The sequence below is a fragment of the Equus asinus genome, chromosome 8 (assembly GCF_041296235.1).
Source record: "Equus asinus isolate D_3611 breed Donkey chromosome 8, EquAss-T2T_v2, whole genome shotgun sequence".
Taxonomy (NCBI): Eukaryota; Metazoa; Chordata; class Mammalia; order Perissodactyla; family Equidae; genus Equus; species Equus asinus.
Window position 1 is genome coordinate 61,747,655 of NC_091797.1, and position 18,436 is coordinate 61,766,090.

Below are 18,436 nucleotides of genomic sequence, written 5' to 3' on the forward strand. Positions count from 1 at the left end.
CAAGAGGAGAAAATAATGATAAATTGTTATTTATAATGATGATATTCAAAATACTCTAGAAAACCACATTAAAAGTTTTGATAGCTTCCTTTAAACTCTAGACTGAAGACAATACCTAGCAATACCTGGTGACAAAGAGATTGTGTGTAAAGCTTAAAAAGAAGGAAATATAATGCCCTAGGAAAAGACAAAACTTTCTAACTGCAACACAATTTAAAATAAAATTTCAAAGTCACCATGCTTCTTTGAGATTATTTTTTAAAAAACATGTATGCAAAACCAAGCCACAAAAATAATCTTCTTTAATAAAGTAAAACACACTTATTTAGAACCCCTGTACTAACAGCTTGAGCAAGTTAAAACTTATTTCTGAAACCTACATTTGAAAAATTAAGTTAGGTCAAAGAAACTATAGTGTGGACAAAATGGTGGTATTTAAAGCAAAAATCTGGCCTATGTAGAAACAAAAAAAAAAAAGGAAAAAAAAGGCGGCAGTGATGTACTCTGGTCACAGGCAGAGTGGGCTGCAAGGCCAGTTGTATCTAACAGTTGTGCTCGAAACAACAAATGGTGCATTCATAAACTGCAAAAGCAGAGGCTGTTCAGAGGCTGTAAAGTCTGCACACGAAATGATGAGCGGTCGACTTTCCTGTTGTTCCACAGTAAAGGAGTAAAAAAAGGACTGAATTCAGTTAGAGGCACAGACTGTCCCTTCAGCTGTGGCAAAATGGTGAGCAAGAGAGTCCAGATAAAGAGGCCCCAAGCACCATTTACCGTCTCCTAACAGGAGCTGGGCCTGATGATAATTGAGTAAACACCTCCACGTTCGATAATACTGCAAGAGCTGTGTAGGGGGAAAGGCTGACTAAAAACCAGAACATACACCCTGCCCAACCCTTTTTAAAGAAAATATTCAGCATCCCCAAATCCACAGCCTCAGACCAAGGATTAAATGTCCATAGCCTTATTCCCTGTGACATAACCTCTCCACGGCCTCAACAAAAGAAACATCTGGTACCAGCTACTCAGCATCCCTGATAATTCTGTCAGAGCGCCGATTTCTTAAAAAATTAATTAGTGGCATTTACACCTGCCCGTGCAGAGGGCCCATCAGGCTTCTAGCACAGGTACCACAATACCTCGCTTAATAGGAAACTCGAGGTTGCAACAAGCATCAGATGGGAGAATTTTAAGGCATCGTTTCCTAACTCTCTTTTCAAAAAAATCTCCAGTAACTCAAACGTATTCATTTGTCTCATCAGACATAAATGTACAAGTAACCTGTTTATACATACAGTTTTGAAAGATTAGGGGTATTCATTAGAATCGCCGGGGAAGCTTTTTCGACTGGACAAACGCCAGCCTTACAACAGGCCTACTGAATGTGAGTCTCCTCGAGTGTGCCAGGCACGTGTGTCAGGGGAACGTTTTTCCCCCGCTCAAGCATCACTGTTTTGAACGCTATGGCTCAGTGAAAACTGATCACCAGAGAAGGCACACCAAAAATGAAGCAAGTCACAAAGTGGAGGGACTGTGCGATGGACGCCACTGGAGCTGGCCTACGGTAGCACGCCGCTCATAGGGCAGGGGCGAAGTCTCCCGCACAGGAGGCGGGGCCCCCGGTTCAGAGAGCAGGCCACGCGACGCGGGTGGGCAGGAGCCACGTGCACCATCCAGGGCCAGCTCCCAGAGCGGGGCCTGCCGGGGAGGCCAGGGCACACTCCGCCGGCGCCCCGGTAGCACAAGAGAGGCTGATGGCGACCCCACAAGCTGTCGTGCTCACTGGTCACGTACTTGAAGTACACACCACCAAGAACCGCGTGCCAGACGAGGGCTCGGTATGACTATCAGCACCCTGCTCCGGAGGGGACCGGGGAGACGCCGCCCTCCAGGAGAGGCGCCGCCCTCCAGGAGAGGCGCAGCGGCGGCTGCAGCCCCGTGGGCAGCGCGGGGACTCCCGGCCCGACGCCCCGGGCGGGCTCGGTTCTCTCTGGCCCGCTGCCCCCTTTCTCAAAAGGCCGCCCAAGACTCTGCGGGAGCGCACAGAAAGGACCAGAACGGTCCTGCCTGCATCCTCGTCTCCTCCCCCATCCCTCTTCCTTCCAGCCCCTCCTCCCTGTACAAGGGCTCTGAGGAGGATTTCCTAGCTCCTTAACAGCCATCAGGTACATCCGCGGTTCTAACGCGGATTTATTCTGGGAAATACAGACAGAAGGCGGCCGGGCAAGCTCACGCCTATGCAAAACCTCGGAAACTTTCCAAGTGGGCACAGGCTAACTGGCCTCACAGCAACCCCCCCCCCAAAAAGGAGGGGGAGGACGGCGCTCGGGACACATACATTTCCTAATCTCTCCCTGAGACGAATTCACTTTTTAAAAACTAGCTCAATTACTAAACGGGCTCTTCGCAAATCTCCGGCGGTTCTCTACGTCGCCGCTCAGCCGCCGCCAGCTGAGGAGAACGCATCAAGGTCTTCTAGGAAGAGCCGCCGGCGCAGCCCACCCGGAGGCCAGCCTCGAGCCCCGCCCCCGCCCCGCCCCCGTCGGCGGCCGGCCAATCGGCGCCCGCCGCCCTGACTGACGGCGCCGCTGCCCGCTCACGGGGCCGCCCAGCGCGGGTGCCGAGATGGGGCGGGCAGCCCGAGAGGGCCCGGGCTGGACCAGCGCCCCCCGACCCCGGCAGGCCTGGCCGACGGCCGCTCGTTTCCCGGTCGCAGCGCGCGGCAAGGAAGGGCAGGGGCGAGTCCCCCGGCCAGCAGCTGACGCGCTTCCATCAGTGCGAAGGCTCTTCTGCTTAGACGGCCTCTCCTATGCACAAAGGCTCCTCGACCCTGGGGAAGGGCCAGCGTGCCCAGGCCGCCCTCCGCCCCGGCGGTCTCCCCGGGCCCGGCGGGCCACCCCTGAGCCCGCGGCTCGGACCGAATCCATCCCGACCGCCTCAGTGCAGGGCTTCCAGGGAAGGGACACGACCTAAGGCGCGGGCCAAGTTCCCTCGTCGCAGCTCTGCCCTTCAGGGCTGGCTGCATGGTCGCCAGGGCAGACGCAGACACGGCGCCCCGTGCGAACTTCGAGGGCTGCCACACAGACAGCGTTAAGGGCGGGAAGAGGGTAATTTTTATTGTGAGTCAGTAATTGTAAAACTTGCATGTCCTTTAACTAAAAAGGAGCACAAATCACATTCCTATTTTCGAAAAGGATACACAGAGGCGAAAGTTTTAGAATATTACATGATTTCCCAAACAAGCATGTTTATTCTGTATTTGGCAATATTTCATTCTAGCCCTTGGTTTCTGACCGACTGTGCTGACTCCAGAAACGAAATTGGTTATCAGAGGGCAATCCCAGATAATCTGAGAAAGGAAAAAAAGGAAATCCCTATAAAACTGAAAGAGATTTTCAGAGAAACCATAAAAAAAGTTACAGTAGTTCTTTTTGGGGACCTTGAGAACCTTTCATCCTAGAAGGAGGCCCTGAATAAAGCTGAGACTTTTTTTTAATGAAAGGAAAGAAAAAACAATGTTTTAAAATCACTTGTGCCTTGCCATTCAGAAGCAGCATCTGAAGAAATCTGTTTTAACCCTAGTACATAGAAAGCCTAGGCAAAGTAACCTTGTCTTAGGCCCACATGACCAAAGAGAAGAGACTTAAAGCGTGAAACTTAGTGTCTTTTCTCTAAGTTCTCAATAATTAAAAAAAAAATTCAACATCCATGTGACCTTGGACTCTCTCATTTTCATCTGTCTCTTGCAGTACACTCTCTTTGCTAACCATTCAGCACACTGCAAGCCCTGATAAAAGTAGTTAATGTTTACTGAAACCTGCGCATGAACTGTACTAAACCCGATAGGAGTGAAAAGGCAAAGTTCTGTTAACAGGATCCACGTACAATAAAAAAAAAAAAAAAAAAAAAGAGGGGGTGGGGGCCCAAGAAGGGAGGAATCTTCTTTTTCTTAGTTTGAACCTAAAATTTCTCACTGATGAATGAGTCCATATACATCACCAAAATGCTTTTAAATCTATTTTGTTATATTTTTGGAAAATTTTTGACACGAATATACTTCAATTATTTAACATTTTTCTAATTTTTTTTTTTTTTTACAGAACTTAAAAGTGAAACCAATTTCTTTATATCTCATGTTCTCTCACAGTTTTTTTGAGGGCCCAGCTATCTGATCAATAACCAGTTTTAATTATACTCCCAAACATTTGTTCATCTGAATAGCTGCTTACAGGTTATAGCTGAAGAACTATTTCATGCAAAAACAAATTTAACATTTCAATGGTTACCATCTAAAATATTTTTTCTTCCCTTGACTCTAGTTTTTCAAATGTAAAAACAGTTAATTTCAGTCTAATCAGATGTTTAATTCTAACACTTCTTACCATTACATTCGTTCTAAGTATACGGAGTTAAATATCAGAACTTACTGATATTTTTAACTTACTGATAATCTCTTTTTTCCCCATTTTCACACTATCCCCTTTTCTCCCAATACTTCAGTTAAAATACTATTTCAACTTACACACATACACACACACAGACTGTATCCAGAACAGGATGCTCTCAGGTGTTTTAACGCCAACTTTCTCTCTCCCCCATCCCCCCTTGCTTAAAGGGCAGCAATAGAACCAGTCACCTTGGAAACAAACATCACCCAGTGTTTGCAGAACAAACAATGGTACCTTTTCAGCCAGTACCGGGCAGGCAGGCCAAGGGGCAGCCGAGCAACTCTGGGCTGTACAGGAGTGTTAACATATTGCATTCATTCAGTGCACGAAAAAGTAGTTCAAGACTGAAAATGAAGTGCTCTCAAATGTGTGAATCTTTGGCTAGGAACCATAGACAAAATGACTAAGGTTTAAAGTCAAATAAGGCTACCCCTGCTGAGAAAAAAATCTTTTCATTATTTTTGGAATTGTTTTATATACCTAATAAATAAGGTAAACTATGCTCTTGTCACTGAGCATTATCTTCTCCAGCAACTAGGAAGAAGTTGCTTAAAATCTTAAAAAAAAAAAAAAAAAAGCGTGTTTCATCTAATTATTCCTACAAAACCATCAAGTCATTTTTCTTTTAATATGCCACCATCTACTGGTTTTTAAAACATGTATATTGCTTGGCACCTCAACCCACTTATGAATTTCTGATATTGATGAATCTGACCATAAGCTAGAAAATTAAATGTCAATTTTTTAAAACACTGCCAAACATACAAATAAATCTACAAGGGCCCCTGGATGACAATAACTACTTTTTGACCTTGGATAACAATTACTAAACTTTCATTTATTGAAGACTTACAAAAGCTAATTATCTAGGGTAGCTTAAGTTTTAGGAAAGATTCTGTTGTTTCTGTTTTTAAAAAAGCCCAACTGGAGAGTTAATAAAAAAAAATATACAAGTGTTCTTCCGATCCTTTCAGAATGAAATTTTTAAATGTTAAATGTAAGTAACAGTTTCCTCCTTCTTCTGGGTGTGTGCCGACGTTTTCCTTCCCACCAATTAAGAGAGAAGGCTGGGCCCAACTGAATTATTTGGACAGGAGTTTGATGTCAGTTAAATACCACAGTAACTGGCATTTTCTATCACCTCCAGACTAAGGGACAAATGCCTAATTAACATGGACCAACATGCAGCTTAAACTGGAAAAGTGCCTGTCCTTTTCCTTTCTTTTCTCTTTTCTCAAAGATTTAGGTCTTTAACATCCTTGAGTTAAAGTGCACAAAGGGTGTCTAATGCCATCTGACTGAGGTGTAAAAGTCTAATTAACTAATGCTTTTTTTGCAGTGACAGTAAATCAGTTAACATTATTAATCTTCCTGACTGGGCATGAGTGAGTGAGGGGGCGACTGAAAGGGAGCTAAATGGTTATCCTGGGTGCCCTTGAAAATAAAAAGAAACTCTGCAAGTGAAGACTGATAATCCTAAAAACTACTGAGAAATACTTTAAAATACCACTGCTGGGCGTAGCACCAGGCCCCATACTCTAAAAACTGAAGCTGTGGCTCCAGGCAGGGAGAGGAAGAGGAGGAGTCAGGCAGGCCGCTGAGAAGTGACTCTCCTCTCCCATCCTTTCCTTCCAGCATCTCTGAGTGAGCGAGCGGGTGCCCAGTGAAAGCAGAACTGGAGCCTTCCAGTCCTTTATCTGATATTGCACCTTTCCAAGTAGTTTTTTTTAGTAGACCAAACAAAAATTACTACCTGGAGTAGTGTGGACAAGTGCCTCCCACAGTTAGGCTAGTTTCAATTAATCAGTAAAACAATAACCATCTTAGCATTTGGCTTCTTAGTTTTATTGCCTATTCAGTAGCCAAAAAAAAAAATGCACATGCATATCACACTCATATTAGCAAACCATAAATTTATCGAATGCATTCACTGAATGCCAGAACTGAAGAGAAAAAGCCAACAGCCAGACAACAACTTCTGAACCATAGCTTAGTCTGTACCAAAACAATGGCAGTAACTGCTGTCAGCCTCTCCACCCTCTGCTCTGGATTCCAACTCCCTGTCCCCCCTCCCTCTCCCTGCACCCATTCCAGACGGCGGCTCCTTCCCTGGTGGCCCAGGGTGGGTAGGGGAGTGGGGGCAGCCTGGACCAAGGCAGGCACTTTCTTAGTCCCTCCTTGCTCCTGCCTCCTCTCCCGCACTGCTGTCCTGGGAAAGCTGGGGGACAGGACTGAATGTGAAGAGTCAGCACTGGGCTTTGGGGAAGGAACTCCCAGTGCTGAGCCACTCCCATCTCCAGATCCAGAGGAGCAGCGAGATCCAGGGTGATGACCCCAACCGCAGCAGCTTCCTCCATCTTCTCAAAGTACATCTCAAAGGGGCAGAGTTGGGAAAGGAAGTGAAAGATGGAGGCCCAGGTGCTGTAGTGGCTGTATCTTTCCCCTCCTCAGTGTTTCTATCAAGTTTCTGTTTCACTGCCCCTCAAGGAAGGGCTATGTGACTGACTGCACACCTTTTTAATGAAATTCTGTGGGAAACCAACAGGTTTAACAACATGCTTTTCCGAAGCTACCTGATAATAAGGTACTCCTGAAAGCATCAGGGTCAGAACTCAATCCATTTTGAATAAAGATATTTATGCTTTGTTTACAGATTTGTCTTTAGAGACTGTCATTCACTACTTTGTGCACTATAACACCTAAAAATCATCTTTTCTCCTGTATTCCTAAGTCTATTATGTATTCATAACTCCCTCCTCAAATAACATCCCTTACAAAAAGCATAGTTATTTACTATTATCTCCATACTGCCTAGTCACTGGGACCTGGTGCCAGCTACTGAAGGGGGAAAACCCCCAGCTGATTAAATAATTCTTCAAAATAAACTAAACTAAAATCCTTAAGATATAATTTCTAGCTCCTTTCTATTTTTTAAAGATAATTACTAACATCCATAAAACAAAGGCAAGAGAAGGCACTGAGGGAGTTCCCATTCAAAACAGACCTCTCTTAGAATCAGAATTGTAAAACTGCTTTGGAATTCTTGAAATTATGTTTGGAGGGTTTGTTCCCTGGAAACCCTTGTGAGGTGAGCATCCGTCAAAAGTAACCATCACCTTGAACGCGCACCCAGGAGTCTCCCCGAGTCTAAGTGCACCAGTCTGGGGACGTCCTGGTCCCATTGTACAGAAGGCTCCATCCCTGTGATGAGGTCAGCTGACTCCAGTCACATGCTGCCTCTCTAACCCGCTCCACTTAATGAATGTAGTTCCTCCTGCCTGCTTTGTAAAAATCCAGTTTTATTCTTTGCAGAAAATACAAACGGCATGGCCTTTTCAGGCTGGTAGCTTCCTCTCAAACCCTGCTCTTTCCTGGGCTCGGCTGGTAAGTGCTTATTGTACACCCTGTTTTGCTAAGAAACCGCTGAAGATTGCCTAGAACAACTTGAAAAAGCTATAAAGTTTGAAATAAAGATTACACGCAGCATTTTTTGAAAATACAGAGGCACCACATGAAACGTGAACAGAATACCTGTGCCAAGCCCTGACTCCTAGAAAAAGGTGGAATGTAGGGATGATTTTCCTTCAGATAAAAAGGAGGCATGAGAAATGAGGCAGCTTCTCCTACCTGCATCTTGAGGGGGTAAAGCAGTGCAAGAACTTCGTTGTCAGAGCCCAAGAATAGCGTTATAAAAGGCATCGCTGTTGCATAACAATTACTAAGCCACTCACACTCCCATTTTAAAGAGAAAAAAAGAGGACCACAGGAGGATGAAGATAAGGTTTTTGAGGAAGGTCTCACTTCACTGGCAGGTCTTTGGGCTTCTGCCCTTAAGCCTTAAAGCAGCTTGCAGGATGCTTAGAATTCCCCTAGTTTTATGGTACTTTTCCTTTATACAAAAGGACAATAGTGCCTAGGACCTCACAAAGGTTTTTCTGTTTGCTTTTACTGATTAAATAGAAAGAAAATGCTGCCCGGGGCAACATCATGTCACCTCCTAAGAATATCATAAAGGAAGGAGATACTGCCCATTTTACAGATGGAAGAACCAAGGCACAAAGTGTAACATCTTTGAGTTAATGGTAACCAAGGTTGGGCTTGCATTTAGGACCTTAGTCTCCTAGTTAAAAATCCAGGCTTTTCTCTAAGAGAATATACGAAATTAATTAAAAGGGCCAGGGAGATATGTCATGAGGTATGTTGAACCGTTTCTGATTCAATTCACTTCAACAACATTCCTTCCTTTGAAATGATAAAGAGAACACGGTGGGGTGGGCAGCTCTGGAAACTTCACTAGTGAGCAGGTGGGAATGAGAAGCATCTTCCTAACTGGTCATCTGATGGCCCTCAGATCCTCCAGCTACACAGTCGTTCCTGGAGTCCACTTGCCCTTCAGAACCAATCTAATTGTTATTTCCCTGACTTTAAAGACCTTGAGTGACTCATGTGCAGGATCTGTCTTCCTGTACAAAGGGGTCTCTAGGGAGCTATCTCAGGGGGTCCACTTATTCGTAAGTTCATCAAGCATCTATACACCCAGTAAATCGTACACATGTATGTACTATTATTTGGCAAGTGTATGAAGAGGCTGTTGTAATTAATAAACATAAATTCCACTAAAAGTGTCATTTCTAAGAACTTTTTGTCAGGGCTTCCAACAGATTCTAAAAATATAACTAAAATTATGCTTGGTCTGGAAAAATTTTTTACATTAAAAGAGGTCCTTACATTTGAAAAGATTGGGAACAACTGCTCTAAAATGTCCAAGTAACATGACATTGATTAAAGCAAAATACCCACTTAAAAATACAACCACAGGTAAACAACATATGGCATCATCCGTAACATTTACAACACCGTCCGCCGTAAGATGGAAAACACCTCCCTCTCAAGGGAATTTGACCCTTTGGAAGGACTTTCTGAATTGCGTGATTTGTTTTTCATTGGTGACTCTCATTTTCTTTCGAATAATAAGAGGACAGATAATATACGAGTCAAAAAATATATATTGTCAGTTCAGTATTTTTCTCTTTAGAATAAATCCATTTCTGTTTACATATTCATAATTTACAGTAAAAATTTTAATCCTAGATTGGCTTCATTAAATTAGGAAAATACCCTTCCTGGCCCTACACAGTGAGTGTCCAGGGAACGCAGAATAATTACATTAGCCTATGACCCCTCCTCACAAAATATGGCACATCAAAATTATGTGATTTTCATGTCAAAGAACATTTGAATACATCAGAAAATACTTATACCACGTTAAGTTTTTAATGGATATGGTATAATTTAAAGGCATGTACAAGAATGGGCTTTTTATTGTCCATGAATGTAACAAATCTCGTTTTTGTAATTTGTATATGTATCCACAGAAGAGCATCTAGGAGATAGAAAGTTACTTCTGACTCATGAGAGGAAATATTTTTACTTTCTTTTCCTTTGTGCTGTTTTTAGATTTTTCTTCTTTTTTGTTAATTTAGAATTTCTCTTTGGTGAATATGAGTTATATGTGCAACAAAATAACAAAAATCTAATGGGAAAAACAATTTTTATACTTAGGAAAATTTCCTTTGTAATCTCTGATTGACAGGATGACAGGTGGTTTTTATTTTCTTCATGCTCCCTCGTATTATCTACAGTGAAAATGAACATTTTATAATGAGAAAAAATGTTTCCATAGTACTGTGATTTTGATTTACTGGCTTGGTCGGGTATTGATACAATCTGCTCCCTAACATCCTCAGCAGGAAGGACAGTGGCTCTACCACACACATGTTCGGACAAGCCCACTGAGTACAAAACTCCAGGCATCTGGACTTGGCAAGGCCGCTGACACTGAAGAGAATGTAACATGCAAGACCAAGGCTGCCCCCAGCCCCACCCCTGCATCTCCGGGGCCTCATGTTCCTCACCTGTAAATGAAGGGGGTGTAAGGAGGAAAACTGGACAACGATCCCTGAGGCCCCGTCCAGCACAACATTCTGACTGTAAGCAGAGAAGATGCAAATACAGTTTAATCAAATCTTGCTGGTCATAACCACTTGCCCACGGTAGCTTTAAACTGATTTTGCCAATTTTACTACTTTTATCACTTGACAGTATAACAAAGATAGGAACATTGGATTAATACAACACTTTTTAGAAGTTTCAGAGGCTAGCAAATTTTCAGCTTGGCTAATTTGTATGGCAACACTATCCCAAATGAAGGCATGCAGACGAGAGGCTGGAAACACAGCAAACCCAGCGCCCTCATCAAATGTTCGCACTGTGCCAGATCCTGGCTAAGTATTTATAGTGTTTTATATCATGCCCTACAATCCCATGACATAGATCTGATTACTCCCTAAATTTTACTTGTGTAAAAAAGATCTGTTAGAAAAACAAGATTTGTGGTGTGAAGAGCAAAAGTTGTTTTCCACTGCGGTGTGTGCCTAAGGGCAAGCCACCCAGCTGCTCTGTCTCAATGCCTCCACCTATGCAACAGGAAAATAGCCCCTGTCTCGTTCACTCACTCAACAACCAGTGACTGAGCACCCCAGATGTGCCAGGCACTGTGGGAGGTGCTTGGGATCTTGGTGAACAAAACGGATTAAAAGGACAAAAAGCCATCATGGCGTTGCTTATACCTCGAACAAGGAAAGCAGATAATTCGTGCTGAGAACGCAGGGGGTGCTTGATCAACCTTAGCGCCCTCTCTTCCCCCTTCAGAAATGGAAAAAGCATTAGAAAACAAATCCAACAGAAGCCAGTTAAGTCAGACCCGAAACAGAAATTTTTACCTAATAAACAAATACCAAAGAGCAAAGATTAAGAGCATTTGTGCTGGTGTCCTCTGGCCTAGGCTCAAATTCTGACTCTGTCACTTCTTGCTGGAGTGACCCCAGGCAAGTTATTTAAACTCCACTAAGCGTCAACTTCCCCATCTGTAAAATGGAGATAACAATGACCTCATAAGGTCGATGCAAAGATTAAATGAGACAAAGTACAAAAGGAGGGGAGGGAGGTAAGTGCCTCCTGTATATTAAGGGCACCTGGCATGATTCGGACCATCTTTTCAAACGCCATCTTGTGGAAAATCACACCAGCTTGGTAGGGTTGTTGTGAGGGCTACGGAGATAATGCACGAAAAGCGTTTAACACAACTGGCGTACGAGGGTACACGTTTGCTTCTTAAAAATGACTAACAACACAAATGAAGGAGGAAGGGGCAGGGATGACGTCATATCCCTATGGCCAGAGCTCAGAAGAGAAAGAGCTGGGGAGGCCACACCTGGGGTTAGGAGCCAGGAAGAACGCTTTGCTCCTAACCCAGGGGCTCAGTGTCCCCAGAGCGGGATCAGATGCAGGTGGTTGTGAAATGACAAACCAACCGAATCTGAGTCACCCAGGGTGGCATCCGGAGTGTGTGGATTATGTAGGGCCTGGCTCCGGTCGCCTCTCTTTCAGGCAGTTTCAGCTTCTCCAGAAGGCTGAAAGAGCAAAGGAAAGAACGGAAAGGGATTTATACTCGGCGGGTTTCGAGAGGAAGGTGTATTGGCTGCGGAGGGTAACAACGACTTGGGGGCATTATCAGTAAAACTCACACAGCCAGACCTCCTCTTGCCCTCAATTAGGACAGGTGAGGGCACCCTTCTCTCCGTTTGGGCTGCAGCAGACAACATCAGCTTATCTATCAGCACCAGGAATGCCAAACACTTGAGAACTGGGTGTGGGGGGTGGGTGGACTGGGCTCAAGTCCCACCCCAGGCTGCAACACCTGGGGCCACGAGCAGATGCTCTCACACACCACATCTCAGGACACACACGTGCCAAGAAAGTTTTCCGCCTGACCTTGAGTAAACCAGTGGTAGGAACATATAAACCAACATGCCAACATTATAAACGTGAAGTGGTATATAAGTGAAGAAGCACTCAAAAGAAATATACCAGACCAAAGGGTCCAAACCCAAACCTTCCATGTCAGGGCCCAAACGGCTGCCCTGCGCCCCCTTCCTCCCACACATCACCCTCTCGAGGGTGGCTCACCTGGAGTTGGTAACTAAGAAGTCAAATATTAAGCCAGAGTATGTGATTCAGCTTTTAAACAAGTCTATGGCTGTAAAGAAATAAAGCCTCCTGTGGTATACATCACGCCATGGCTCTGGGCAATTCAGAGATCCTGAGCACTGCTGGTTCATCCTGCACCAGCTGACGTGGGATGCGCCCTCCGCCTCGGGCCAGAAATAAACAGTGAAGTGAACCACGGCAGCACCTAAAGCACAGACGCGGCAACGCTCCCTCTTCGGAGGGTGTTGCCAAAGCCTCACGAAGCCAACGGGTCACTTCTCTGCTTAAAACCTTAGGACTCCCTCCCACTCACAGAAGAAAAGCCCCAATCCTGCCCCCACCCCACCCCGCCCCAGGTGGCCCTCCAACCCTCTCATCTTCTAGTACACTGTCCTCAACCCCAAATTACACCCGAAACTCCAACCTCACCCTGCCCCTTCCCGCCTGGACCTCAGCCCATGCTTCTGCTTCTTCCCTAAGCCTCAGGCTTCCCACGGGTGCTTGGCTCGGAGTCCACCCTGTGCTGAGAATACCTTTCACAATGTAAACTCCCGAACGCAAGGACCACCATGCTCCACACCACGCGGAAGGCTAGTGTCCTAAATGCAGGAGTGGCTCCATTAAGGATATTCTAGACAAAGTCTGAGGCATTCAAATAATGTGTTATCCTCAAATCCAAGCAAACTGTTAAAGAATCAAGACAAATGATCAAGCCAAGTACCAAGGTACCAAGTGTAAGGAGATTTTGTCTAAGAAAAGAATGGCCCTGAAGACTGTGCAGATGGGCCGTAAAGCCTCCTGGTGGTCTGACACCAGCTGCACAATCTCAAGGTGAACATCTCCAGCCTCGGTTTCCTGTCCTTAAAAATACCTACCCCTCAACTGTGGACTAACATATACAACCAGCCAGCACGAGGCCCTGGGCACACCCAGAGCCTGCCTTCCCTGACCCTGTGTCCAGGCTGCTCACGCAGGCAAAAGGAACCCGCTCACCAGCGCTTTCAGATGCCACCCCGCCCCAATTGCCCTCCTGGAGCCACAAAGCCCCACCACAGCTTGCCAGCATCCCACCTCCCCCCGGCACACGGCACAATTCTAGCTCAAAGAGAACACGTTAGAAAACAAAACTAAACAAAAAAGGTTGCCAACAACTCGTTAAATCGTAACATATAAAAATCAGTTTTAGGTGATGAAAGTGATTTAGGGATGTGTTCTGTCCAACCTACCAAATCTACAGGAGGCCTACCCGATTTTTCACAACTCTCTCAGCCAGGTCTCTTAGTCTACGAGCACAGGCTTTGAAATGTATACAGTCACACATGGAAAAAAAAAAAAAAAGAGTACGTCCTCCCCAGAGAGAGGCCTCTGAAAACCTAAAAGCCAATAGTGTGTCTCTACAATAATTAATAAACCACTCATTTGTGTTTGGGGCCTGCTATCTGATTTTCTTCATATTCCCTGCTGCAGACTTTTTAAGTCTTGGGCACAGAACACTCCTTTAACTGGCTGACCTCATTCGTCCGCAGTGAGGGAGGTGGAACCCCGGCGAGGACCGGGAGCATCTAAGGGGCAGAGCTGTTCCCTGGGGGAGCGCAGATGCTATGCAGGTGAGCAGTGAGGGGAACTAGCTGGCCGTGCTGAAAGTCGGCTCCACAGGTATGAACAGATTCTATTTCTACCAGAGGCTTTCAGCCCCTGAAGGCTTCATCCACAGGGTTAGCAAGATTGCAAATTAGCTAGCCCTCTGCCTGCTCCCTCTCCAAGCCAGCATTCGCTCCCAAATAAACAGTCCCCTTCCGACACCCAGTGTCCACCCTCAATATTTTCAAGGGAAAAGAAATGAGTCTCTCTCCTCTAGCTAATTCCACTACCAGCTGAGCTTACATAAGTACCAATTGATAAAACCCAGCTAAGGAAGTTTAAACACTGTTGAACTGAATTCTATTTGCTACAAATAAAGCTCCTAATTAGGAACATTAGACAACGCTTTAGAGGACAGCCCACATGTCCCGTGCTGGAAAATCTCTTGAAAAAAAAAAAAGAGAAGAAATTATTCCATTAAATAAGGCACCAAATTCCAAGTTCATATTGCACTTTGCTGAAGACACTGTCTCCTCCCCTGCCTAATTTTTCTAAGGGTTAGCAGCATCCCTTCTCTGAGACAGAGCCGCTCACATCACGGCCCTCCTTCACAGCATTTGATGGCTCACAACTCCCTACACAACCTAGCTGTCTATTTTCCCAGAGTCACATCTCGACACGCCTCTCACCCTAACTTGACAGAGCACCCCCAATCCTATTCTCCAGTCACACTCCACTTCCTGCCCTAGCTTGTCTCCAAATAAGCCTCGTATTTTCATACTCCAGGGCCTGTACTTATGCTGTTCTTTTGCCTATAAGTTCATTTTCCCTTCCCCACATGCCTCTCCACGTGGCCAACCCTTCACATTTGAAAACATCACTTCCTCTTTCCCTGACCACTTCCCACTCCCCGGTCTTCTGCCTGTCCTGGTATCTCTGCTGGCTGTGATGCACTGGTGAGTTTTAGGACAGGGACCACACCATGTTTCACTCATCCTTGTGTTCCCAGAGCCTGGTACCTGGGGTAGGTGTCAAGAAGCAGTTCTTGATGCGGGGAAGCTGATGGTGGTGTTCCACAAATGACGGAAAAGAGCACAGAATGCTAGTCTCCTAATCCAGATCTCTTTTCACTACTCTTCTGCTGAAACTATCAAAATTGCATGAGCAAAATAGCAACGATAATAATGAAAGTAGTAGGCAATAGAAGACAGGTCAGTTATAATTGAGCTGGTAGCACATAAGGCAGAAATTTTCTATTTGTTCCTAATTTCAAAACAATCCACAGACTCACCAGAAACAAGAAACAGACCATCAAGTGCTCACGGCAATTCAAGATCTGTCAGCTCCATAACTTGCTCAGGCATTCCCCCCAAAAGGGCAGGCACAGTGCACACTGATGACCACCCCCCCAAAATATTCTAAGGGAGATGGGACATCCTCCATCACTGTCCTCCAGCCCACATGGCTCCTACTGCTTAAAAGCAAAACAACAAAGAAACAACACCTCCTAGAGGCTATCTCCCTTGAATATGGACAAATTTTAAGATTAGGTTAGTAATTAGATCGATTCAACTGCTGTGCTGACTTCACCAGAACCACAGATCACTAGGTCTCTTCGATCAACGATTCTGATCCCCAGTACCAATTCTGAGGCAAAATCTTGAATTTATCTATTAAATAAAATGACAATACCTATTATAATATTGAACAAGGGACCTGTTTTCAAGGCCTTGGCCCTACAGAAACCCAAGGTGACACTAAATCCCCCAAATACTTACAGAGCTTAGTTTCCAAGCTCTTCAAGAGGGCCTGACACACTCTGCTTAGTCTGAATCGGAGCTCAGGCACTTTTAGTGAGGATAAAAGTGGGTGTCCACAAGGAAGAATTTAAGGCCCAGGCTCGCGCCCCACTACCCACCACACAGGGGCCCAGCAGAAGCCCCAAGTCCAAGCCCGTCCTCTTCGACTTTAGGGGCATCTCCCACCACAGCTTCTGTTCTACCAGAACTCCTCTGATGGGAACTGGGGGGAAAGCCCATCCTCGCCTAGATGTGAGGATTTGTTGAGGGCCTCATCCACCTCACCTCTGGGTCTCTCTCACACTGCTGGCCCCACACACTCTGGGGGCAACCATTTCTGTGAACTAACCCTCCCTCTGCAAACCTCTCACGCCAGCCAACCCCCATCCCCCTCCTGATACTCCACAGAAGGTACGATCTGACTCATTTTGTCAAATACCAGAGAGAATGAGCTGTTTCATGAGTAGGTTTTAATCTGCTATTTAACCCAGCAACCCCATGACACACGTGTTCTTGCCCATCTTTCCCCTTGACGTGTACCACAGGGATCTGCACACAGCAGGTTTTCAGGGATATTTATTTGGTGACTATATCTTGTCACTATGGAAGGCAGTGTGGCGGTGGTTACAAGCACAGGCTGCACTTCTGATTCCTACAAGCTGCTTGCCTCTCTGGGTCTCAATGTCCTCATCTGAATAATGGGGATAATAATTGTGCCTACATCACAGGGTCAGAAAGTCGTGAGGAATGAATGAGAGGACCCATGTCAAGAATTGAGGACAATGGTAACTAGCTGGTGCTCAATAAGTGTAAGATCTTATACTACTGTTCCCACTGCTCTCGTGCTGAGAATTTTTCCACCTGAAAAGCCTAACAACCAAATAAGGGTGAAAATTAAAGAGGATAACTTGAGATTTTTGACTTATCAGAGTGGAGTCATATGGATTATGTCTAGCAAGGACAGAAGAGAAACTGAAAGGCTTAACTTCTGGTTTATCTGACTTAAAGCAAACAGGGGTGGGCTTTGTCTAGTGATGCTTTTCACCAAAGGTGGTCTGTAGCTCAAATGCCATCTGTTGAATTTATTTAGATGCACCCTGGGTGGATTCATTTGTAATATGAATAACCATGTCACAGTTTCTGCTGTTTCAGGCTGGATTTCTATGTATCCCATTTTCTGTGGAGACACAGGAGGCAGCACTGGCTACTATCAGACTTCCCAGAGACAAGCCGGCTAGAGAGGCCCTTCCAGAACTTCACTTAAGATAACAATGAAATAAAGTTGCCGGGCCATTTTGATCACGTTCTCTAAATATAACAGTTTGGCCAGTGCTAACCATACTGCCACCCCAAGACACAAAACCCCCTTTTTTCCTTGACTATACCACAGCATGGACACATGACCACACACACCATCTCCTCTCCAGTGGACGGATAAGGACACAGGCCAAGCTTCAGAAGACACGTGCCACAATTATTCACCCACAGCGACATCAAGAGCTGCTCAAAAGAAGAAACAAAAACAACAACAAAAATGGTAAGAGGGGCGACCACCCCCATTCTCAGCACTTCCTGCCACGACTGACCAAACGTGTATGACACTCGCCCATCCTAAGAGAGCAACCGCTTTCCTGAGGAAAAGTCACCTTTACAGCACGTCTCCCAGTGCCACATTCTTAGCAAGAGGACAATGGCTTTAGCTTCAAAGAAGGGACACATCCCAGCCACCCTGAGGCAGCATCACATGGCCTGGCCTAACTGCCCTTTGAACTTCTCTGAAGAAACTCCACTAAAATTCCAAAGTGTGTATTTCTTTATTAAGTTGTTTCATTAACCTCTTCAGGAGCTTTACAGAAAATACATTCAACTTTCATTCACTTCATCTTAACACAGCTGACGGTCTAACAACTCCAGAACGTAGCCATGTCCCACAGTCTAAAGCCCAGGGAACCCAACACCACCAAGCCCTTCAACAAGTGACAGCAGGGATGCAAATCCACAACTGTTTAAAGAAAAAGAAATTACCTAGCACACAGCGTGCACTGTCACCACTATCTAGCGGGTATGGATGGGTTATCCAAAAGTGAGCATATTATTTGTCACCAGACATTGGCTACTGCATGTACTACTGACACCAATTCTGGATATTTATCACAAGGCCATTATCTAGTAAGCTATCTTTGCAACAAACTTCTTATTGGACCTCCAAATCCATGCTTCTGCTTGGGTCACAGCAAGGGAAAAGACTCTGAGTTGTTTGCACAGTACTTTCAGATTTAAATTTTCAAAAAATATGGTTAAACCCAGTTTTACAAGTTTTCTTCCCAGTATCTCCTTACCAAGCTTAGAAAAAGTGGGGAGGGGGCAAGGTCTTTGCTGAGTTTTTTTCCCCTAATTAGTTGATCTTATCAAATATAGGGCTGGAATAATGTGTGGTGTCTGTTCTAATGGTTTCATGGGCGCGGTGATGCGAAACATCCATGCTCCTAAGCAAGAGATGGAAAGTCATGTTCTACCCAGTGTGGGCAAAGGACCAGCACTATCTGGGGTCCAATGAGA

The 18,436-nt window shown here is 45.2% G+C and overlaps 1 protein-coding gene across 8 annotated transcripts in view; it reads right to left on the bottom strand.

Annotated features, from left to right (window-relative positions):
* The window catches only part of RREB1 (ras responsive element binding protein 1), a 173,847-nt gene that overhangs the window by 98,474 nt on the left and 56,937 nt on the right, over positions 1 to 18,436 (bottom strand). Inside the window, exons 1-2 of one of the 8 annotated variants that reach the window (XM_070515648.1) lie at positions 11,078 to 11,148; positions 10,364 to 10,436 (exon numbers count right to left, since the gene is read on the bottom strand). The exons of the other annotated variants lie outside the window; for them this stretch is intronic. The gene's annotated coding sequence lies outside the window, so the exon portion shown is untranslated. Of the gene's footprint in view, positions 1 to 10,363; positions 10,437 to 11,077; positions 11,149 to 18,436 lie in introns of those variants that run through there. 8 annotated transcript variants of the gene reach the window in all.